Source organism: Phacochoerus africanus, chromosome 11, assembly GCF_016906955.1.
Source record: "Phacochoerus africanus isolate WHEZ1 chromosome 11, ROS_Pafr_v1, whole genome shotgun sequence".
Lineage (NCBI taxonomy): Eukaryota > Metazoa > Chordata > Mammalia > Artiodactyla > Suidae > Phacochoerus > Phacochoerus africanus.
The window spans coordinates 84,600,504-84,626,167 of record NC_062554.1 but is presented as its reverse complement, the minus strand read 5'-3'; the positions used below and the strand labels follow the sequence as shown (position 1 = coordinate 84,626,167).

The 25,664-nt window shown below is 35.6% G+C and overlaps 1 long non-coding RNA gene across 1 annotated transcript in view; it reads left to right on the top strand.

The window, feature by feature from the left end:
• The window catches only part of LOC125111813 (uncharacterized), a 35,962-nt gene that overhangs the window by 2,887 nt on the left and 7,411 nt on the right, over positions 1–25,664 (top strand). The gene's annotated exons all lie outside the window — the stretch shown is intronic.

Here is a 25,664-nt window from a genome sequence, read left to right as displayed (position 1 = left end):
ATAAGTTAGGAATGCCATCTCTCTTATTTCATGACTGTATTTTCAACATTAGAGTAAGGAGTAATACTCACTGATGAATAATTGTAACAAATGAAAAAGAAATTTTTCTTATGAAAGAATCACAGTGGGTTACAAAAGAAGACAAGATCCAAGGACCAATAAGGAGATAATTTTCAACTTCAACCATATCAGTTATTATCAAGTGTAAAGAATCCACGTATAACTGAAAACCTCTCTTTGGCAACTGTCTGCTTCATCTGCTTCTTCCTCTTTTCCACCTCCCAGGCACTGGGGTATTTCTGCATCAGTATAAAATCTAGCTTGGCAGTACTTCAGCCAAATCTTTGTTATAAAACATCTGATAGTCCAAGCTTTTTTGTTCTTTTCCCTGAGTTTTCTTTACATAGAACAAAAATGTCCATTTAATCCATACCTATGATCCCCAGCAAGGGGGCAAGAGGAAAGCAATCTGATTACAACGGCGTGCAAATGACCGCCAGACTTCACCCTTCATGGGCATTTCACATTTTTCAAAAGAAACTTATTGATACAGATATTTTCCCTAATGGGAAAAATATTTAGAGGGGTAATTCTGAGTACCCCTGACTCCCACATGTCTGAGTCTTGGGATGGAAGAAAAGGATTTAGGAACTTGACATCTTTCATTTGAAAGATTGCCAAGATCTTGCTTAAAGCATACCAACCTATATTAATCCCTAATGAAAGTATGTAAGATTTCACTCTTCCTTTTATAGTAATCAGGCATGCCTTACCAATCTTCTCTTTCTGTAAGTATTATATTGGTAAGTTTGGTTTATAAAACACATATACTATATTAGATAATTAGTTGATCAAAAGCAATATTGGATGTGTATTAACATTTTGTTCACATGCATTATACTTGTGTAACCTTGGCCTATTTGTATCAAAATTCCATTGGCAGTGTTTTGCTTTTGATCTGTGAGCTATTAGAAGCCCTGTTACTACAGATGAAAGGAGTTAGAAAGTTCTATATCATAATGCAGTGCGATCAGTAATTCACAGAGCAGGTAATTTGCAATGACTTGCCAAGCCTTTGATTGCACCCGGTTTATGGCTATTAGCAGTTTCCCCTTTCAAATTTGTATGGTTCCATACTTCCTTTTTGACCTCTTTTTCATCATTTATGGTCCAATTTGGTAGTGAAAAAACATAACTGCTTGCTTAGCGCAGGGCTGTCATTCAAACCCCAGTGACTTACTGAGCACTTTGACATTTGTGATGATGAAAAAAACATTAAGCAGGTGTACAGAACACTAACCAGGTTCCTGCAACAATGCTTTATGGGATTCACAGTGTACCTCTGGGCTATAAACCAATTCAGACTTGATTTTCTCTATCAATTTAATCTCAATGTTCAGATTCCCATTCAAAGAAGGAGGCATGCATAGTTTTTGCTAAAACTGAAGTTAAAGTTTCCAATAATAATGTTAATATAGGACCTCATAGGTACAATTGGAAGAGCAGTGATTGCTTGGAACTAATATAATATGAAAGTAGGGCTCACGTGTCTACTTTGAAGTCATGCAATTAGGAGTACTACTTGATACTGGACTATATAAAATTTAAGCCCTATAAAATGTCTTTGGCAATGAAAACTTACAGCTAAATGGCATGCTTTAGCCCCTTAGCTCTCTGAATTGTATGTATGCCACATGAAGGAAACATCATATTATTCTGTGGAGGTTTTGCTTCTTGCATTTAAAACTGGTCATCTGTTGTACAGGTGTGCAGCATGTCTTGGTGTGGGTTAGCCTGCCGTCACATGCGGTTTGTCTGGGAGATGTGGAGACCTGCAAAACTCAACAGAGTCCAGGTCTCCAATTAGTGTGTTTGGGGAAGCATTCAAAGTCTGGACCCCTGAGCGCAGGGATTTTCCCACCTCGGTACCGGTTGGACATCTCAGAACCTGTCACTTGGGCCCACAACCATTTTCAGTTGAAAGTGGCAACAATGTCACATAAAGGCATAGACTCACACATACCTAACAACAAAAGAAAGATTGTTAAGACCATCCATTTTCTATCATCATTCCAGTATGAAAATAGCTTTTTCAATAATATGGAACAGACAAGCATTGAACTTTGACCTTCTGGGTGTTTACTGCATTTAGAAAATTATTTGAAAAATCCTAAGTCTGGAGTAGAAAACTTTGAGTGGTTTACATTTTAAGTGGTGGCTTTTAATTATACACAAAGCAAAAGTACTTTGGAAGAGGAACTGTAAGCAAATTGGGAAGATATGGCTTCAGATTCATGCTTCATTTTGGAGAATGAAAACTATTCACATAGAATAAATGCACCTGAAGGTCAAAAGACAATGCAAACAATCTCTGAATGCATGGTCACTCATGTATACAGAGCATTTTGCACAGAAAATTGTGTGTCTTTTTCAACCACAGTTGGGTAAGTGAGAGCAGCAACATTAGTTGCTTTTTTTAACATAAGGTAGTCAGAGCCACAATATTCCATTCCCGCTTACCAAAATACAAGGATACTGACAGTTTCCCTTGTCCTTACCATCTAGCTCTTGTAACATTTTCATCTTCTTTCTATACACATCCATTTCACATCCAGTACAATGACCATAAGCGCTCACCATATGCATTCCTCCTGGCCAAATATGTTAGTCAGAGTAGTGACGTGAATGAGACTAAGACAGGAAGTTCAATTAAAAAAACCAAGTGATGCTGACGCTTTATGAGTTTTACAGAGATGGCAAGAAATTTTATATCTGTTGTGTCCCTCAGGCTGGTTGTAATTTTAGTGTAGAGTGGAAATGGTCCTGAGAAATTATTGATCTTGACTTTTACCAGGCCTGCAGTAAAGCAAAGGTAACAAATAATGTCATGCTTGAAGTTGGTGAAAAAATATTTGCGGTCATGGTTGTAAGTTGAGGCCAAACTCAAGAGCACTGAACCCAGACTGAAAAACCACCCTACCCTGCCTTTTTTTTCCCAGTCTCACATAATATTTTTATTGGTTTAGTTTCACTGATGAGATTTTTAGGTTAGTTAACTAGTACTTCCTGCTAACCTGACTCGATGTTTTATCAGGTCTTACCTGAAAACATGCTTGTTTTGAGTCCATGTGCTGACAACTACTTAAATATATCACTTCTTATTTATTGCAAACTTTGCCTGTACTTTCATCTTTTTAAAGATTTTGCATGATCCTTTGGTGTAAGTTATTTAGAAGAATGAATTTATGAGGACTAACTTTGTAGGAAAAAATCTAAGTGTCCCATAAAAATGGCAAATGTAAACCAAACCAGAGGAGAATAGGCAAAGCCAGTATACTTATACGTAGAAAACTATAGAGTATTTTATTTTTTAAGAATTCATTCAACTGTGGCTAAAATTACATATTTGCATTATAAAATGAGCTCTGAATGAATTTTCCCTAAAGTGGAATACCACAGAAAATCGTTTCAGTTTATGAAATTACACTTAGCACGTTTATTTGTTCTCTCTCTACTCGAAACCCACAAGTTTTTATTAACGCCATGGTTCATATTTCAAATAGCAAGAAATCTTCACGTCTCCCTTCCCCCCCAAAAAATAAATCTACAAAGCACCTGGATTTAGAAGAACAACATAGATATATTGCCATTACCTCTGAAAACTAGCAAACACTTTCGTAATAAAAATAAACAGTGTATACTGTAATCGATGAGGAGGCAACATCCCACATTGTTTATTGATTCATGAGGTTAAGATTAAAGTGGTATTCTTGCCTGTGTTTATCAACAGGGTTTTTTTCTTTTTTTATGCAGTAAGTCAACCTGGAATCCCACAAACCAATCAATAAAGTTTAAAAGCTTCAGTGAATCTAACCCATAACAGGTCCTTGTTTGGAGAACATGCTCAAGAAACACATGTGCCTTTAAGAGGTCTTGAAAGACTTTACACCCATGGACCATTACCATTTCCAAACACCCTGCAGCATTACCAGCCCAACATATGCTGACTGTATATCACCGTGACCCTCTCACTAAAGCTCTTTTGACTGGAGTGCTTTTAATACCCACTTTCTCAGCTGAGCTCAGGAGTGATTTGTTTTACATGCCACATTAATCCTTTCCACATTTTCTGGATGAGGCAACCACAATTCCACTTGTGAGGTGTTTCTAAAACACAGTTATAGGAATAAAGCAGCAGGGTCCCAGACTTGACAACTTCCCTCTAGGCAGCTGACAAAGTGGGCTATCCTGCCTTGGTTTAACTCTTCAAAAGAGCATTTTGTGCCCAGCCACTAGGGTGGGCCAGCCTTCCAGGCCAGTAGGAAGCCCCATTTATTGAAGGCAATTTACTCTCAATTAAAGCACTGTAGGAATCTTCATAGATGTAATGCCTTCTTGATACTGTGCGTATTAGTAAAAATAAAATCAAGAATAAATGGAAAAGAGCAGTAGAACCAAATATATATAAAACACATCTCAGTAAAGCCAAAGGAAGTTTATATATCACACCTTCATAATTGTAGGAAAAGAGCTTTTTTTAAAAAAAATAATAAATGGGCAATTAGCGTTCAAAGCACAGGCTTTTATTATGTGGTAATTTTACAGTTTTAACTTTAAAGGCAACTTATCCAATCCCATTCCCCAAATATATTCCAAGACCATTGAACTTATGTTGCATGCATTTATGAACTTTTATATATTTTTAAAGTTCATTGAATATAAGTAATATAGGTTTTTGAAATTTCAAGTTGTCAACAAGGCTAACTGATTGGACCAACCAATTGTTTAAAAAAAAATGTTTTTACATGTCAGCACTTGGCTGATTTTATTAACTTGTTAGTATTATGCCCCCAATTTTATGTGTTAAAATCTAACTGTACAAGCAACTTGAGGACTAAAATTGTGCCTTTATCCAGTCCTAATTTATTGTTCTTCCCTCATAAATTTTATTTGCAGCTTCAATGGTCTGAAAAAAGCAGTAAATCATAGTGAGGTGAGGTTTACATAGTTTAGATTGAGTTATTTTTGCTTGAAATTAATCCAATCAATTCCTTCTGGTGTCATCGTCATGTGCTAATAGTAGGTCTCAAAGCAAGAGATCACGAGTCAAAGAGATCTTTATTCCTAATCTATAGGATATCACTTATGCATGCTTAGGTCATAAATCCTTTACATAAAATATAGGGAAACAGATGTAATGTTTCTAAAAATTATTGAGAGTTCTGTAAATAAAAAAATACTTTCCTATTTATTTCTTGCCCCAGGTTGTTTACCTTAGATCTTCAGGAACATGCTTCTAGCTTTTCTGAAGAAGCTTTCCAGAGGTTTCAAGGTCACTGTTAAAACACGGATGTTTTAACTGTGGCTGGCAAAACACAGGGGCTCATTAACTATTTGTAAGACGTATGATGGATCCAAACACACCCTTCACATTCTCAACAATCTAGTTCATAATAATAGGAATTCCCTCTGTGGCTCAGCAGCTTAAGGATCCAGCATGGTCTCTGTGGCAGCGTGGGTTTGATCCCCAGCCAGGTGCAGTGGGTTAAGAATCCGGTGTTGCTGCAGCTATGGTACTGGTTGCAGCTATGGCTAGGATTCAATCCTTGGCCTGGGAACTTCATATGCCATGGATGCAGCAGTAAATAAATAAATAAAACATTTACTTTAGGACAAAAATGCCTACCAAAAAAGCTAGATTATTTCCTTAGGATCTTTAAAACAAAAAACAAAAATCTGATCAAGTGAAGAAAAAAGACACTCATTAAAATTACAGTCACCCTTTTCATTTCTACACCCAGAGATATACACCACATTTACTAGAGGCTCTACTTTTAAAAAAACTAGTGTACACTGAAATGTAGAAAGCAGAATACTTAACAGATCATTTGGTACATTTTTAGAACTCTGAAGAGTTGAGTTTTATTTGTCAACAGTTTTGAACTGTAAATTGTTTCTGTTTTTCAAAAAAAAATTTTTTTTTGTCTTTTTAGGGCTGCACCTGTGGCAATATGGAGGTTCCCAGGCTAGGGGTTGAATCAGAGCTACAACTGCCCAACTACACCACAATCACAGCAAGCAACTCCAGATCCAAGCCACATCTAAAATCCAGCTTACGGCAACTCGGGATCCTTAACCTGCTGAGCGGGGCCAGGGATCGAACCCACAACCTCATGGCTCCTAGTCAGATTCGTTTCTACTCCGCCATGATGGGAACGCCTCAGAATTCATTTTAAAAAATGACCTTTAGCTTTTTGAACTCTTGTCTGAATATCTAGAATCATCCCAAAACTAGCAGATGTCTTCAAGAAAAAAAGAAATGCTTGTGTAAAGTTGACTGTTTTAAACTTCACTTGAAATGATCTGCTTTCAGTATCTTGAAGAAAAACTTTCTAGATTACTTTCTTTCTCTAAATTTGTGTTTAACAGGATCTAGAATTCTTTGGCTAGCTTAGAATCATAAAAGCACTGGTTTTTACCCTGCTTGGACATTTGCTCATTTGCGTTTGGGTTCATTCATATTTAGTTATATCCACTAAAATTGCCCATTCTTCTTTTGCCATTGGGCATTTTTTCAATCTTAACAAAACGAAGTCCATATTATAGGCCTGCTGGCCAACATTCCAGGTAAATGAATGGTTTTAAAGAAAAATGGTGCTATTTTTCAAAAGCCTGACATTTTAAAAATACAAGTCCAGAATTGAAGCCTTCAATAATTTTTCCATGCCTATATGCTGCAAGAAGCAAATGGTTACACAAATGAATACATCTGGGATTATTTTCAAGCTGTTATTCCCCACCAGGGAAAATATTTAGAAATAAGGCTCAGTCTTTGTGCTGGAACTACAAAGAGGCCAGCCATCTTGATGCTTTTCCAGATCGTTTAATGATTTTCCTCATATTGTGTGGTGGCTTTACTGCCCTGTTTCGTATGCCTTCCCGTTCATCGTTGGTAACCATTTATGTTGGGTATGTTCCAATTTCCAAATCTGTTTTGTGGCATTTATAGCTTGCAGCTAATAAGGCCATTCAGTATTTTTTTTTATACATATAAAATATTAAAAAATATACCAAGCTAGAAGAATTTATTTAAAATTTAAAAGAGGCTTACTGAAGTATGGAATAACTTTACCTTTAAACTGTTAAGTAAGGGTGACTGAGGTTGAAAGGTGCCATTCTGCTTCTAGAGTCCAGGAGATGTGGTATTAGATGGGTGTGTTTTATATGCATTTGTAGGTATTATATGTATACATACATATATAATGCAATAAGCATGTATGTATTATATACAACACACACATGTATGAGTGCAAAAGGAGTGGTAATTCATATATGTTTCTTTGTACCTTTTTACTTTGTAAGACAGAGCCACCAACAAATATACACATGTATATACTGGTCATATTTTCTTTCTTTTTTTTTTTTTCTGTCTTTTTAGGGCTGCACCTGCAGCATATGGGGGTTCCCAGGCTAGGTGTAGTCACTGGACTACACCAGGGCTGCAGTAAAGTGGATCTGAGCCATGTCTATGACATATACCACAGCTCATGGCAATGCCGGATACTTACCCACTGAGTGAGGCCAGGGATTGAACCTGTGTCCTCATAGATGCTAGTCGGGTTCGTTAACCACTGAGCCAAAGTGGGAACTCCTATCCTGGTCATATTTTCATTATCAAGTTGGATTATAGAGTTTTTGAATTTTTAGAGTATTGCCTTCCTATGACTTTATATCAAATGACAATTATTTGGGATTCATAAGATACATAAGTATTATATGTCTAAGAAACTAAAATTTCCAGAATTAACTCCAAATTAAACCATAAAAAATAAATATAATCATTAAGGTAGTCTTTTTCTTAACATACATCCAAGGAGATTGTGTTAATCATGCTTTTACTGTCCTTTTTCAATTCAATGTAAATGTAAATATTTAACATGTATTGCCTAACTTCAAATATATTAAAATCCATAATTTACTCTGATTTCTTACATTTAAAATTTACATTACTAAACTAAAATTTTTCATTTTTTAATTTACAAATTAAAAGTGATTCGAGATTTTAATTATGATCAAAGTCTAAAATAAGATAAAAATCCTCTGAAAACACAGATCATTACCTTTTAATATCATTGTGAATTTTAATTTCAATGTCATAAAATCTTATGCAGATAAGGTTTTTTAGAGAATATAGGCTCTAATGGTTTAAGAGTGTACAAGTCATACAGAATGTATGCGTCATACAGAAGGTAGGTTGGTTGATAATGATGTATGTCATCCATTTCCACATTCAGAGTTCTGTGAAAGAGAACATTCTCAATATGACCCCCAGGGGTAAGGCTGGGGGTTATATTGAGAACAATTAGAGATTGTCCTTTAAGTAACCTTTCATTGAGAACAATTTTTATATTATTGAATGAGACAATAACAATATCAATTTTAGGATATGGGAGTTGATGAAAAAGTGTTTGTAGTGTAAAGATGTACAAAGAGATTAACTTCTGTAAGAATAATTTGCAGGTCTTCCTATCTTGAGCATCACCTGAATGAATGGTGTGATGGGTGTAAACAGGCAATATTTGAACTCTTAGATATTTATTTTTGAACAAGAGTGATATCAAATTGGTAGGTATTTACATTAATTAGATTAACTTGTTTTTCTTTTTACAGACGCACCTGTGGTATATGGAAGTTTCCCAGCCAGGGGTCGAATCAGCTGCAGCTGCAGGCCTACACCACAGCCACGGCAACAGCCAATCTGAGCCACACCTGTGACCTATGCTGCAGCTTGCAGCAGTGTCAGATCCTTAACCACTGAGGGAGGCCAGGGACTGAACCTGCGGGGAAACAATGCTGGGTCCTTAACATGCTGTGTCACAATAAGATCTCCTTCTTAGATTTTAATTTGCTTTTTTGCAAAGAAGACAACTTAGTTAATTGAGCCGAGTCAAGCTTTATGTTAATAATTTTTGTGGACATCTAAAAACTTAGGTTTGTTCGGAATTAATAATAACATGTTCTTATTTTTCTGATTTTAAGAATAATCACCATTTGAAGCCATTTGTCAATATGAGAAGAGAAATTTAGAGACTCTTACTCTTCAAACATAACAAAGATTGTATGTGAATATGTATATATATAACATATACATATGTTAACAGATTCATGTATATTGTTCTGATTTTGCACATGAAATAAACCAACAGTGTATATACTAATAATTATTCATTTACAGAAACTAGACAGAATTTTAGGTCCTGTCCTGCAATATATAGAGATATGCTCCAATGTTTTTAATATTGCACTGTATGCTCTTAATAAATAAATCATACATTAACCAATTTCTTACAGATAAAATATTGTGGTTGTTTTCAAACTTTGGCTATTAGAAACAGTTCTTCGTTGAGCATTCGCATAAACAGTTTTGCATACTTGGGCTTATATAGCTATTGTGTAATTTTTGAAAATATTATTGGCTCAAGGTGTATGCACACTATTCAACTTATTGATGTTAGCAAATGCTTTCTAAAAAAAAAAAACTGTAATAATTTCCATTGCCAAGAAAACTGTCAGAGGATGCCTGTTTTATTACCCCCATATAAACATGAGTTTTATCACTATTTTTTTCCATTTCAAAATAACACAAAGCATACATGCTAATCGAGAAAACTTCCAGCAATACATAACTATATATAATAGGATTAAAAAGCAATTTTTTATTTTCTCTTTGATCTCTTCCCCTGTCTCCTTCCTGCCACTCACACAGCATTCTTACCCCCCTCCTCAATGTTACTAGCTCTGTGCATTTCCAAAATCTCTATATGTGGGCATGTGTTCTTAATATACTTGTAAGTAATAAATAGAATCATTTTATATTTTATTCTACAACATTCTTCTCTTCACGTGAAAATGTTATCATGAATAACTTTATATTTTATTTTTAACGGCTGCATATTATTATGTAGTTCATATGCTAACTTATTTAATCCTCTTCAATTGAATAATGTTTCTATTATTAGACAAGGTTGTTTTCAGGTTTTTCTCTGTTGCAAAGATTGTTATTTCATACTGAAATCTCTACCACTTGTCTTTGCAAAGAATAGATATTTAAAATTGGAAATACAGAGTCAAAAGATATGCACAAGTCAAATTCTAATAAATATTGCCAAATCATCTTATTAATAATTTAAAAATACTTGCCAACCTTTTGGCCATGATATTTCACTGTTTGTAATTTTTTTGTATTGTTGAGATGAAGAACTTGAACATGTTTTAAGGTCATTGAACATCTGACCCTGAAATGTCAGTTCAGGCAATTTACTAAATTTTCTTTTTGTGTTGTTCTTTGCTTACATTATGATTTATGGGACATTTTTCTCCAATAATACTAATTACCCACATGGCTGTCATATTTTTGTCTTTCCACCTTGCTAATGATTTTCCTATTTTTCTTATATATTTTAGGTTTACGTTTTAGAATTTATTAGTTTTTTTCTCTGTGGATTTTGAATTTTGCAGCATAATTAGAAAAGCTTCCCTACACCAAAGATGAAAGATATTTGAAAGCGATTTTCTTGTGTTTGTTGTTTTTTACATGTATAATACTTTGAAGTCCATTTGGGATTTATTTGGGTGGAAGTGAAGTAGCTGTCCAGGTTTATTTTCCAGTTTTTTTTTTTTTTCCAAATTATGTGCCAGTTGGCCTGGTACTCCTGGTGAATGATCTAGACTACCTAGAAATGCCAGCTTATTTACATATATTATTTTCCCACACATATTTACATCTATTTTTAGATTGTTTATTTTGTACCATTGATATGTTTATTTCTGCATCAGTACTGAATGTTTCCAATCACTTCACCTTTATAATGAAGTTTAATGCTATGGAAGGCTAGGTAACACTCATTGCTTACATTTCAAAGACTTTTCTGAACTTTATCATGTTTGATTTGAGACCAAAGAGAAACAAATATCTATTTTCATTGGGAATGCCTTGAATTCTCAGACTAATTTAGGAAGGATTGATATTTTAAAATATTTAAAAATTTTACTATCCAGTAATACAATATCTATCCCATTAAAGATCTTTTTAATGTCCCTTGGTAGAGTTTTATAATCATATTCATGTGGATATTTACTATTTCTTTTAAAGTTTACTTGATATGTTACATTTTATTGATTTTGTAAATGAAATGTATATGTTGTATTTGATACTGTTCTATTAGAAAAGAGCTTATTCTGCAAATGACTGCCTTATTGAAATTTGTTATAATTTCTAACAATTTATGCAAGTTATTTTGCTTTTCTAAAGAAATGATCATATTTAAAATTAAGTGTAATCTTGTTTAATCCTTCTTGTTTTTCAATATATTTACTATTTCTTGACTGCATTACTGAGTAATTAAATAATACTGATAACATATCTTTATCTTAATTTTACCTGTGTGTTGTGGTCAATTCTATGTCAACTTGACTTCTCCTAAGGGATGCCATAATAGCTGGTAAAACATTTGGATGTGTCCCCAACAGTGTTTCTGAAAGAGACTGGTATTTGAGTCAGGAGACTGAGTAAAGATCCACCCTCATTATACTGGATGATAGGCATCATCCAATTCCTTGAAGGCCTGCACAAAACAAAAAGGCAGAACAAGGATGAATTCTCTCTCTTCTTCAGCAGAGATGTACATCTTCTCTACTTGAAGAATTTTTTTAAAAGGTGATTATTTAAGCTGGCTATTTAATCTGAGTTGAAACTTTACATAGGACCAATATAGAAGCTTATATTCCAGAAAGAGCAAGATTTAGGTCACAGAAAATGTGCTGGGAAGTAAAAACCTTGGGTTTGAGTAACGTAAAGCGATACTTGAAAAGTAAACTGGGGGGCAAATTATAAAGGATATTTAGGCCATGCCAATGATTTTGAACATTATATAGGCAGCATCAAGTCATTTAAAAAACATAAAATTAGCATATAACATAAAAAACCATTCATTTTGATTAATAACAGACTGCATAGGAAATGAGTTTCAGGTAGAGAAACAGGTCAGTGTCTTAGAACACTGGGTGAGAGGTAACGAGGGCATGTAGCAGTGGCATAGGAAATCGAGAAGCAAAGATGAATTCAAAAGGCATGAGTGATGGTTGTTATGTTTAAAGAGAATGATGGGAGGGAAAATAAAGGAACTCTGAGTGACTAGATACCTCTTTTTTAATTATAGTTAATTTACAATGTTTTGTCAATTTCTGCTGTACAAAAAAGTGACTATATATATATATATATATATATATATTTAACTCTTTACACCATATTGAGTTTATTTTTGTGCATGGTGTGATGGTGTGTTCTAGTTTCACTGACTTACATGCAGCTGTCCAATTTTCCAAGAACCACTTGCTGAAGAGGCCTTCTTTTTCCCATTTGATATCCTTGCTTCCTTTGTCGAGGATTAATTGTCCATAAGTGTCTAGATTTTTTTCTCTACCATTGGACTGTATGTCTGTTTTGGTACCAGTACCACACTGTCTTGATTATTGTAGCTTTGTAATGTTGTCTGAAGTCTGGGAGAGTTTTGCCTCCTGCTTGTTTTTTTTTTTTTTCCCCTAATTGTGCAATTAACAGAAATGGGAATGCAATGGGAGGAGAGAGCTTGAAAGATACTAAATTTATTTAACAGATACATGTTGAGAACAGAGCCAGACACCATTTTGGGAATATGATAAGGCTCCTCCTCTCATGGGGTTCCTTGTATAGTGCCAAGAGAAATCCTAAGTGTATTTTATAATTTAGTATACTGAGATTTTAGCACTAATTATTAAATCAGTGTCCCCAAATGACATTAAATAACTCTGCTCTGTTAGGCTAGGGAAAAATTACTCAGATGCATGTAGACATATGAAAGACAAACAGGAGGATTTATATTCCAGGGGCAGGGGTGTGGAGAAATGATGTGCCTGCATGAACCTAGTCTGATGTGGCTGAAACACTGGGTGTCCTCAGAGAAATGAATGAAGATGTGGCTTCTAAGGAGAAGAGCAAGGCAATTTGTGTTGAGCTATGGGATGCTCAGAAGACAGCTGTGTCTGTCTTCTCTAAATATGAGATAGAAATGGATGAACGATCTCTTACCCTTTATGGTTTCACAGTTTTTTGAACTTTTAAGATATAGGCCAAACATTCTCTGACATAAACAAAAGCAACATCTTCTCAGATCCATCTCCTAGAGTAATGACAATAAAAACAAAAATAAACAAATGGGACTTAATTAAACTTAAAAGTTTCTGCACAGCAAAGCAAACCCTAAAAAAAAAAAAAACAAAAAACGAAAAGACAACCCACAGAATGGGAGAAAATATTTGCAAGTGAATCAACTGACAAGGGATTAATCTCCAAAATTTATAAACACCTTCTGCAGCTCCATACCAAAAAAACAAACAACCCCATCCAAAAATGGGCAGAAGATCTAAACAGACAATTCTCCAAAGAAGACATACAGATGGCCAAAAAACACATGAAAAGATGTTCAACATCAGTCATCATTAGGGAAATGCAAATCAAAACCACTATGAGGTACCACTTTACACCAGGCAGAATGGCCATCATCCAAAAGTCTACAAACAATAAGTGCTGGAGAGGGTGTGGAGAAAAAGGAACCCTATTATGTTGTTGATGGGATTGTAAATTGGTGCAACCACTGTGGAAAACAGTATGGAGATTCCTCATAAAACTTAAAATAGAACTACCATTTGATCTAGCAATCCCACTCCTGGGCATCTATCCAGAGAAAACCACGACTCGAAAAGACACATGTACTCCAATGTTCATTGCAGCACTCTTTTCAATAGCCAACCTAAATGTCCATCGACAGAGGAGTGGATCCAGAGGATGTGGTATATATACATGATGGAATATTACTCAGCCATTAAAAAGAACGAAATACTGGACCTAGAAATTATCATTTTAAGTGAAGTCAGCCATACAAAAGGAACCCTAGTACATTGTTGGTGGGATTGTAAATTGGTGCAACCACTATGGAAAGCAGTATGGAGATTCCTCAGAAAACTAAAAATAGAACTACCATTTGATCTAGCAATCCCACTCCTGGGCATCTATCCAGAGAAAACCATGACTCGAAAAGACACAATGCAGCACTATACAACAGCCAAGACATGGAACTACCTAGATGTTCATCGAGAGAGGAGTGGATAAAGAAGGTGTGGTACATATACACAATGGAATATTACTTAGCCATTAAAAGGAAAGAAATGACAGCATTTGCAGCAACATGGATGGACCTAGAAATCATCATGGTAAGTCAGACAATGAGACAGCAACATAAAATGCTATCACTTACATGTGGAATCTAAAAAAAGGACATAATGAACTTCTTTGCAGAACAGATACTGTCTCATAGACTTTGAAAAACTTACAGTTTCCAAATGAGACAGGGTGGCGGGTGAGGGGATGCACTGAGGGTTTGGGATGGAAATGCTACAAAATTTGGTTGTGATGATTGCTGTTCACCTATAAACGTAATAATGTTAACTGAGTAAAAAAAAAAAAAGAAAAAATAATAAATAAAAATAATGTGTTACTCCAAAAGGTAGTATCTCTAGCTGAATCTTGGGCAACACCATATAATAAACCAACATACAAGTTCTGTTGGTAAAATGTATGTGTATGAATAATCAAAAGACATGAGATAAATTAAAGCTATTTTGTCATTCAGGTGCTCTTTTGCTGCTAATAAATTTTGTGGCAAAAGGAGCTTTATGGATTTCAGGATGAGAGAAGATTGGAGACATGTATATCTCCTTGGGAGTAATACACTTTTGATGATGCTCAGATTCATGGGAGTGGGTGAAATTTTCCAGGTAGGAAAATGAATGAGAGAAGAAAGAACTATAAGTAGCCAAAAACTAAGTAAAATTACCATTTAAAGGAAATGCATCCCTTAAAAGAAATCCAGAGAGGTAAGCACAAAATACCAGCATGAAATACCATAGTAGGACATTTAAGAAGGAAATGTCAACTAGATCAAGTGTGATAGATGGAGCCAACAAAGAGCCATGTGAACAAGGAAATACAGGCATTAATAAATACTCTGATGAAAGACAAACAGGATGGTGTGGTTAGAATTGCCCAGGAGGCTGCCTTAGGGTGGGTGGTCAGGGAGGCCTCTGAGGAGCTGCCATGTAAGCTGAAGCCTAAGTGTCATAACAGGGCATGAGGGAAGGATAAGCAAAATCTAGGCAGGGGTTCGGAAAATTTATGCCGTGAACTGGACCTCTGTGGCTTTTCGTAGGAGTTTATGGATTCCCTCTCAGAAAATTATTTGTAAACACATTACAAATATATAGAACTATAAAGGAAATCAATTATATTAAAATGCTATATCAAATATGTAAAAATTCATTTTTGACATAGTAATACATGTACTTATAAATTAAATTATTAAAAATCAAGACCTTACAGGCAGTCCTATGACTCACAATATTAAAATAATGAAGTATAGAAACAATAGTTCAAAATATATGGAATAAATGTAATGTGACATGAAAATATCCATGATTTCTACTAATGACAAATTGCTAATACAACAATGGAACATAAAGAAAATGTTAATATAAAGAAAATGCTTAATGAAGAGGTAAAATTTTTCCAATCTATGTCATATACCCCAGTCCAAGACCAGGTCTGGTGATGGTGGAAATTTAAATATATTTTTTAGGAAAAGTGTGCATAGAGAGAATCTAAAAAAGCAGCACAAAATTCCATATTCTGTAACAAAACTCTGAATTCTGTAGTCATCATCTGCAGCACTTAGGATGATGTTCCAGCACATTTTGTGGATGAGATGGAAGGCTCCCAGTTTTTAGTGGGGCTTGAAGCAGGAAAAGGCACAATGTGGTGAAAGCACACTGCCACTTGAGCCATACTGTTCTGTGGAAACAGATGTATCTGCAATGGGAGAATCAAAGCATAGAGAATGGTACCTGTGGTGGAAATATTCAAACATAGACCCCTGGATTATGGAGCAGGTCATACCACCTTTTTTTTTTTTTTTTTTTTGCAAAGAACTACATACCTACTGCAAATACACCTACTGCATACTTCCTGGTATGCAACAGGGCCTTGGTAGGAATGGAGTTTCTGCCCTCATGACATCAAGTGACGAAATAGCCAGAAATAGCTATGATGAACTGAGTCCCCTCAGATTACTCAGTTAATATGGCCCAAGTTGACCTGGCAGTCATTATAAGATGGAAGTAGAGAAAGAAAGAGAGAAAAAGTAATTGCATAAGCAGGGGGCCCATGTTATCTACCCCTGTTGTATTAGCAGATTTCCCCCAAGTTAGACCTATGGCAGCACTGAGATTCCTTATAAACAAGTGATGGAGAACCTCCTCAGTAATGGGTTCATGAAAGAGTTGGTGTGATATGTTGGTGTCAGCTGAAAATTGATGGCTAATTCATATCAGCTCTCAATTCAGGGGTTTTTCTGAAAGGAAATGACATTGGAAAACTCTCCCAATTGGCAGAGCACAGAGTGGTGAATTTAGCATCTACTTTGTGTGGAAAGATAAAAAGCTCCAGAAGACATGGACTCATGGACAGTGGAAAATAGTCCAGCTGATTGGAGAGGGGCATAGAAAAGTAACAAAGGAAAAATGGAGACCAAGAGGTCTAGGAAAGTGATATGTATTTGGATCTATGGACTGAGCAGAAAATATGAAGATCTTAAATTCCTGTCAATATCCCTGAGAGAACATACTGTCCACAGAAGAGGCACTAACCAACCAGGTTGACAGACTTGGCCAAGAGACATCACCCAGGCTCCATCATTGTCTACTCTAGTGCTAGCACAATGGGTACAAGAAGAGTGAAGTCAGGGAGGCTATGCATGGGCTCTGCAGCATTGGCTCCTGCTCACCAATGCTCATTTAGTGACTGCCACTGTTAAATGCTCAAACTGTCAAATCCTGGATCCTAGTACAGCACTGTACCCGGAAGAGTCCAGTCAGCTTCCTGGTTGACTCTACTGGACTCATTCACTCTGAAAAGAACAGTAACTTATCTTGACTGAAACTGACATACATTTTTGGTATGGGATTGACTTATGCCAGCAGAGCCTTGTCTGGACCCATTATCTGAGGATTTATGGAGTGCTTTTGTCACTGACACATGATACCAAATAATTTGATAATTACATAAAAGGAGAAGAGGCAATAGGACTAAGGGATCCACTAGTTCTTTGCCATACATGACCACAAAGAAGCCACCAGCTCGGGATTACAGTAACTTGGCCATGTACCATACAGCTGAGGCACAAGATTGGAAATGATACTCTGCAAGGATTCTCCTCCAGGATGGCATCATCCTCAGGACTGAGTGTATGCTCTAAATCAAATTAGATCCTTCTGTATAGCACAGGGAACTATATCTAGTCACTTTTGATGAAACACAATAGAGGATAATGTGAGAAAAAGAAGGCATACATATAGTGTGAGAGAGAGAGAGAGAGAGAGAGAGACTGGGTCACTTTGCTATACAGTAGAAATTGATAGAACACTGTAAACCAACTATAATGGAAAAAAAATAATAAATCAGATACCATCAGCTGATGTTTTGTCTTCAAGTAGAAAACATGAGTCTGGGGACCAAATGATAGAAATGGCAATCATCTCAATTACCATCACTCCCAGCAACAGACTAGGGGAACTTGTGCTTCTCATTGTCACAAACAGGTTCTATAGATTGAAAAGTTTTAGCTCCAAAGGAGAATTTTTCCACCAATGGAAACAGAGACAGTCTCACTGAACTCTGCTACAGCTAAAAACATGTTATTTTAGGCTTCTATGCCAAGACTATGAGGACACAAATGGGTAACCATAGTGTCACGGGTGATTGACATCAATCTTTAAAGAAAGGTAAGGCTTTGCTACACAAGGGATCAGAAAGTGTTACTTTTATTCTGAGGTTATTCTGTGAGTCATCTTTTGGAGAGTAATTAATAGTCTCATCCCCTGCTCTATCACCAGTTTTAGATGCTTCTCACTCTCAACTAACAGTCCTCTTGGTATAGGTTTATCTGCTGGTGGGGTGATCCAGACCCTTATCCCCATGGGATTTGAGGGGAGAAAATTTTACTCTGCGGTTAAGAAGGATAGATCATTTTGCAGAGAGTGAATTATGCAGGTTTAAGAAGAATGTAAACACCTGCAGCAATCTCTGGGTGAGATGGCAGTTAGTATGAAGATTGTTCTAGCTAATGTCATCTTTGTAATGACATTTATTAATAGAGTTACGTCATTTTCTTTTTTTCTGGTAATCACTGGTAGCCAAGGAAAAAATAACACAGAACTTAACTGGTTGAAATAAACCAAAAATAGAAATTGATTATCTAAAAAGTACAATATAAGCGTATACAAGGGGCAAGGAATTTCAGGATGGTATTATGACAAATCATTGATCCTAGTTTTGACAGGGAAGAAAATATAGATTAGAAATGAAAATATAAAAGACAGAGATCAGGGAATTAAAATATACATGAAGTGTTTTGAGTTACATAACAGACTGTTACTGATAATTAAAAGTTGTCACCAGAAAATATAAAGAAATATACATGATGTGTTTCTGAGTTACATAATGGACTGTTAATGATAATTAAAAGTTGTCACCAGAAATATAAAGCAAAATAACATCTGCACAACAGATAATGGACAGAAAAAGTACTTTAGGATTATTAATAAAATGTCTAATGTGATTTATCTTATTAGTCCTTGATAAGGTAAATAAAAGATAAACTGATTTTGTTATTGATATTAGAAGTAAGTTTGGTTTAAACTATTCTTCTTGTGTGGTATAAGTCTAAGTCAGATAAACGCATTGGGAAAATAATGCACTTCTGTTCTTCTATACACTTTTTAAATTAAGACAAAGTGAGAAGGTCTTAATAATGAACCATGTCTTGGAGTTTCACCGACCATGATAAAATTTGTTTAACTATGATAACAGGGTCCCTCATGCTAGAATAGGCCAAGTTTGGATTCCTTAATTTGAAATATATCCTCCACATATGCTAGAAACAAAAATTGAAATAAATCATATAAAACACTCCAAACGATCAAATGACAGCATTAATAAAAGAGTTGTTTCTTATAAGGGTCCAAGTTACCATAAGATAAAATGATGCAATCTATATTTTACCTCATGTCATAAATGAAATTATTGTGAGGAGTACCCTAAATAAATGTTTGTTTTTTCCAAGTCACGAGTATATGTCACCATTTTACACACTCATTTATGTTCCCCATAGAAGTCTCTGCTTTTTTTTTTTTTTTTAAGTATAATCGATATACAACATTGTTAGTTTCAGGGGGTATCATGGTATCATGGTTTGATATTTGTGTATATTGCACCATGATCACCATAACAAGGCTAGTTAACATCTTGAGAATTTTTAAGGTTTACTTCCTTAGCAACTTTCAAATATACAGTACAATATTAACTCTAGTTGTCATACTCTAGTATACATCACATCTTCAGGTCTTATATACTTTCTAAATGGAAGTTTGTACATTCTGTCTCTCTTCACCCATTACACCAACCCATAACCCCCACTTCTGACAACCACCAATCTGTACTCTGTATCTAGGGCAAAGTTTCTGCTTTGATAGGTTTCACAAGCAGCATCTATACACCTGTGATGACTTTTTAGCTGATGACATTATCTCTTAATGGTATCAATCTGAGGAAACTCAGGAAACTCAGTAGGCCAGTCTACACACCACCCTTGGTATATAATTCTAAGAATGTATTACAGGCTTTGAGGTTTTTGTTTCCTATTCTTAAATATATTAGCACTCAAGGCTGCTTAAATAAGCATCAACAGAGGTACCTGTCTTCTTTGAAGTTATTTTCTGCGGAAATCACAGCCACTGACCAAATGATTTGGAAAGATTAAATTGTGCTTATTTTATGACATTCTAAAACAGCAGGGTTAAATACTGGGCCAGCTGCCAGCCATTCAGCACCCACACTTTCATGTTTGGCTGCCAGATCCATCCACACGAATTATTCTGGAGCAGAAATGTGCAATGGCGCCATTCTGGAGAGCAGAAATGAGTTTTTGAGTTTTAATGCTTTGATGAATGCATAATTCAAATGTCCACTTTTATGTGCATACAAAATACTTTTTTAAAGATTAGATTGGATTTTGGTTGCTGGAGGAAGTTTTTTCCTTTCTCTTGGAGGAAAGGTACCCCCTACACAAGTTAAATTTCCTGTTTATTTATTCCAGAGGAATGTGGGATCCCTTTCTCAAATGCTATCAAAAATCAAGGTGTTCACTTAATCCATTTTATTTGCAATAGAAGCTAAAGATATATATAGATAGATAGATACTTATGTGCATATATATGTTTATATATACACAGAGATAGTTCATTTAAAAACATGTTCTTCTCTCAATTCTGCCATAGTCATCAGGCTGAGGCAGGGCTTTACATTCACTTCAGACATCTTAATGGCAGGGTAAAACAGCTCCACAGGCTGTACAGATCTCTGTCAGAAGACCTACCGAGAACCATAGCAGTCTCACACTCAAAGCCCACAGTCTGTAGCCACAGAGGTAAATCTTCATTAATGACATGATTTAAAAATACAAGAAGAGCAACCATAAGTCTAAACAATTATATACTCAAGGAAATAATGAATGGCTACAGGAAAGCAAACTTGGAGGTTTTCAGATAAGAGAAGCCACTCTCTCTACAACAGTTTTTGAAGAACATTTTTGGAGAAGGCAGGTCTTGACCTGGACTCAAAGAATATTGGGGATTTCCCCAGGTGCAAAAGGAGAGCAATAGCATATCCTAAAAACAGAGATAGGGACTTGTGGACTGAAAAGAAGAGAATAGGAAGGTTTGCTTAGGTTGAGTGAGTTTTTTCAGAGATATAAGAAGAAATAAGGCAAAAGAAAGTTGGATCCATATTCTTGTAGGTTGGAAAGGCCAGGCTGAATAGCCTGGAAATAATCCTCTTACAAGAGAGAAAGAATCAACCCTATTGGGCAGGACCAAGGATACCAAGCTAAAAGAGTCCTTTCAGAAAACTCATGTGATGTCATACAGGGTGGAATAAAGGGATATCTGCATGTAGGCAGGCAGATTCCTCAAGAGAAGGCTCTGGATGAAGCTAAGGTAACCAGAGCATCATAAAAATGTCAGCACATAGAAATTAATGGACAAAAGCAAAACCAATAGGATCCAATAATTGAGGGTACGGGGAGCAAAGCATCACCTGTGACTGGTGAAGGAATATGCAGTGAAAGAATCTAGCTTGCATCAGTATTTCTGAAACAATGACAGTCAATAAATGCAAGAAGTACCCCTTCTCAGGAGTTACCTTAACAGTGCAGTCCCCTGTTGATGAGAGAAAAGTGATCAGGGGAGAGGGTGAAGAGGAGATTCTACTGTGTGATAAAGTCAATTTTCGTTTGAGTTCAAAGAAAACTGAACAAAAAAATGGCTTGGAAAAAGTTTCATCGCATGCTTTTAAGTCTTATCAGAATGGGTTGCATTGAAGGGACAAGACAAAGTATTTTTCACATTTTGGTTCACTGACCATTAAAATTTTCTAGCAAACTTTTCATCACTTTAAAACTCATGTTTGTGGCAGTATTTTATTCCAATACTGAATAGCATTTGCGTTCCCTACAAATTTTGCAGTCCCTTCATTCCAGGTGGGTAGCTGATCTTTGTCATTTCTTTCTTTAGAGGTTTTTACAGAGCAGAAAATAGAAGCTGTATAAAGCAGACTCCTGCTAAAATCAGTGAAAGAACAGTGCTGGAGTCCTTTGGGGGCAAGGGAGAGGGATGTGCCTTTGAGAAACATAAAAATATAGGTGTTTTTGTTTTTGTTTTCCTGTGACCTTAGAGAGACAGATCACACAATCCTCTGAAACTCTGCTCAGATTCTCAGCTTTTTTGAAGATGCTTAAAGAAGGATACCAGGGCTCCTTAGAGCAACAAGTTATCAGGCCTCCCTGTGGCAGTCGGCGCCAACTGTCTGTAGGTAACTGGAGAGAGTTCCCATTTCTTAATACTGGGAACTTTGTGCTGCTTGTTGTATGGGGAGCCCCAGAAAAACTGAGGTTGAATATTCCACTAGCCTAGTAGGATGAAAATTGTTTTGAAATTTGTTTGATTAAATAAAAAATAAATATAAATTTCATGTATTATGATTTTTTTGATTTATCAATGAAATTTGGTAAGTTGGAGAATTAAAGATACAAAGTTACAGGGTTTCTTCAGTTCTTTCTTCCACCTATCCATACTAAATCCTGTGCCATATCCATATCCATATCCTGTACCATGGAGTACACTTCAGGTCTCTTTCAATCTGGGAATTCATGTCATAATACTACATTAAAAGTTGAGTGGTAGTATTATTAGCTCAAAAGTGTTTTCTTAGCAGTGCCACCAACATTTTTGAAGGTTATATCTGTTCCCATCATTCTTTACACTATGAATGAGGTACTCAAACTATGCAGAAAAATTTCCCAGAAGCAATTCTTGCTCAAGTTCTGAGTAGCATGGTCTTGGAGAAGAAGAGTTGAACATCTCTGGTATTGGATCTGAAGTCACAAAAGATGCCAGCAACAACAGTTCTCTTTCAGAGCTAGAAAATACTTGGTGAGAGATACCTTAGGTCTAATTACCAGAGACTCACCTCTCCCAAATGGATCCTGATCATTTACATTTAAAAACATCTTGTAATTAACACACGTTCATTATGTTTATGCTAGATCACTACAATTTTTTTTTTTTTTTTTTGCTTTTTAAGGCCACACTGGTGGCATATGCAAGTTCCCAGGCTAGGGGTCCAATCAGAGCTACAGCTGCCAGCCTATGCCATAGCCACAGCAACGCCAGATCTTTTAACCCACGAGTAAGGCCAGGGATCAAACCCGCATCCTCATGGATCCTAGTCAGGTTTGTTAACTCCTGAACTCCCAAATCATTTTTAAAGACAGCTAAAGCAAAATTTAAAAAATCAACAACAATAAAACCATGGAAGACAGTATCTTTTACATAAAAGTGCTTCATTTAAAAAAAAATTTTTCTTTCTTTAAAAAATTTTTAAAATTATAATTGATTTACAATGTTCTCTCAATTGCTTTTATACAGCAGTGACCCAGTTATACATATATATACACTCTTTTTCTTATTCTTCCATCATATTCCATCACAAGTGTTTGTTTTCTTCTTAAATCAAGAATGCCTCATAGAGTCAGAATCAATGTCCTTGTTTTAAAAATCATTCACTGCTTCTCTCTTATTCTATTATGATAAGACTAATACAATTTGTATTACATTATAATTGAAATCTTAACTGCATTGGGAAAATGGGAATGTGTCATACTGTGTGAAGTGATGTTGAAATTTTGCCATAAATGGTTCCAGTCAAGCCTAAAAAGCTGTTATTATTATTTCTTTTTATTAATGTCTAAGTAATTCACATTTCTGATAACTTCAGTAAGCCTCAAGACTGTCAACATTTGCCATTTACTTTTACTTTCCTCCAAATTGTTTTTGACACTTTGGTTTCCATTTAACAAGTATGTAAGCATCCATTTTTTAGAGATGTTACTTAATAGATAACACATGTACAAAGCCATAAGTAAACACCATTTACTGCAAAATAGGTTAATAACAGAGTGCAGATATTGTTGCTATAGTCCTCTATTATGCAAATAAGAGCAAACTATTTTTGTAGCAATTATTTGAACTCACCAAAAACCAACAGAGGCCATCAGGCTATACAGGTGGGGATTAACACAAACTTAAATTTGTTACTAATCTCCCTTTGAGAAAGGAAGCATTAGCAAATACTCTGTGGCAGCTGCTCATTTTACTCTACAGCCAAATGCTACCAACAGAAGGGAATACTTAGGAGACCAATTTGAATTAACACATTTGGAAATTTACTGAAAGCATAAACACATATGATGTTTAAAAAAAAAAAAAAGAAAGAACCATACTATGTAATTCTTACTTGGAGCCATGCTTTATTTTTCAGGGTTTCTCTGATAGCTCCATTTCTAGTAATTCTATCCAGGCGCATAGTCTATATGCGGTTCTCTGTAATGACAGCTTATTGGTATATCAGTCAAAAAATCTTTTGAACTTTATATGATGCAGGTTAATAAAATGTGATCGCTTTTCCTTAAGAAGTTGAAGTACACCTCTTGGGACTGATACAAAACAGGAGTGATTCCCTCTTCAGGACCACTAGCTTAAAAGAACACAAAGGAGGAAACTTACCACATGCCTCCATTTAGTGTGAAATGATTCAGAATTTGGAATAGCAAAGGAAGGCTATGGAAAGGAGATTGTAAAGAAAGCAGAAGAAAGGGCTTAATTGCAATTGTAGAAACTGGAATTAGTAATTTGTTTAAAGAGGATATTAGGAACCTAGTTTTATCAGAACATGTTATTCATAGCAACATTAAAAGTTGGAAACTTGGAATTCCTACTGCGGCTCAGCAGTAATGAATCCGACCAATATCAATGAGGACATGGGTTCAATCCCTAGCCCGGTTCGTGGGTTTAGGACCTGGCATTGCCATGAGCTATGGAGTAGCTCGAAGACATGGCTCAGATCTGGCGTTGCTGTGGCTGTGGCTCCAATTCATCCCCTTGCCAGGGAACTTCCATATGCCACAGGCAAGGCCCTAAAAAGACAAAAACAAAATAAACAAACAAAAAAAAGTTGAAAACTTATGGCATGATAATCGGTCCCTGAAAAGATATATTTTTGCTATTGTTGTAATTTCATCTCTTTGTTATGGGAGTTCAGAAGAACACTAGTTTGTGGAGCTTTATAGTTTCTTTTGTTTATGTACTCTTTCTATGCAGCAGACAAACACTGATATATGGCAGATGCTGTACCAGGCACTGCAAGTCATGCAGTTCCTACCTTCAAGGATTTTACAATATCTAATGGCTTTATTTTAATTTTTCTAGAATTCCGCTTTTCTGTGTACTCTTTAAGCAATGTGATCTTGATATTCATGGCAATAAATCATTTTAAAGGAAGGTAATTTTTCAAATATAAGGAATTATATTTTGAATAATGACTGTTTTATCCATAACAAAATACCATAGATAGCTTGATAAATAATAGAAGTTTATTTGCTAATAATTTGCTGCCTGGAAGCATGAGATCAGGATGCCGGCAAGGTAGCATTCTGGTGAGATCTCTCTTCCAGGGCTAAGCATGACCACTATGTCCTGAACATGATGGCGAGATTAAATTCTCTCATGTCTCTTCTTGTAAGGGCACTAATCCCATCATGAAGGCACCATCCCATGACCTAATCTAGGCCTGATTACCACCCAAAGACTCCTTTTCCAATATCACTGTACAGTGCTTAAAGCTTCAATATATGAACTTTGGGAGGGTGCAATCAGTCCATGGCATAGACTCAGGTGACCCATTTGAAAAATGTAGTTTTTGCAATATTTGATTGAGTTTTTTTTTAAATAATAATTTTATATAATTGAAACTTCCTTTATACCTTTCTCTAATCATATCACTTTTTCTATCTAATAATAACCCTGTTCTTGTACTTCATCTATTCTGTTCCGGTTTTACTACTTTA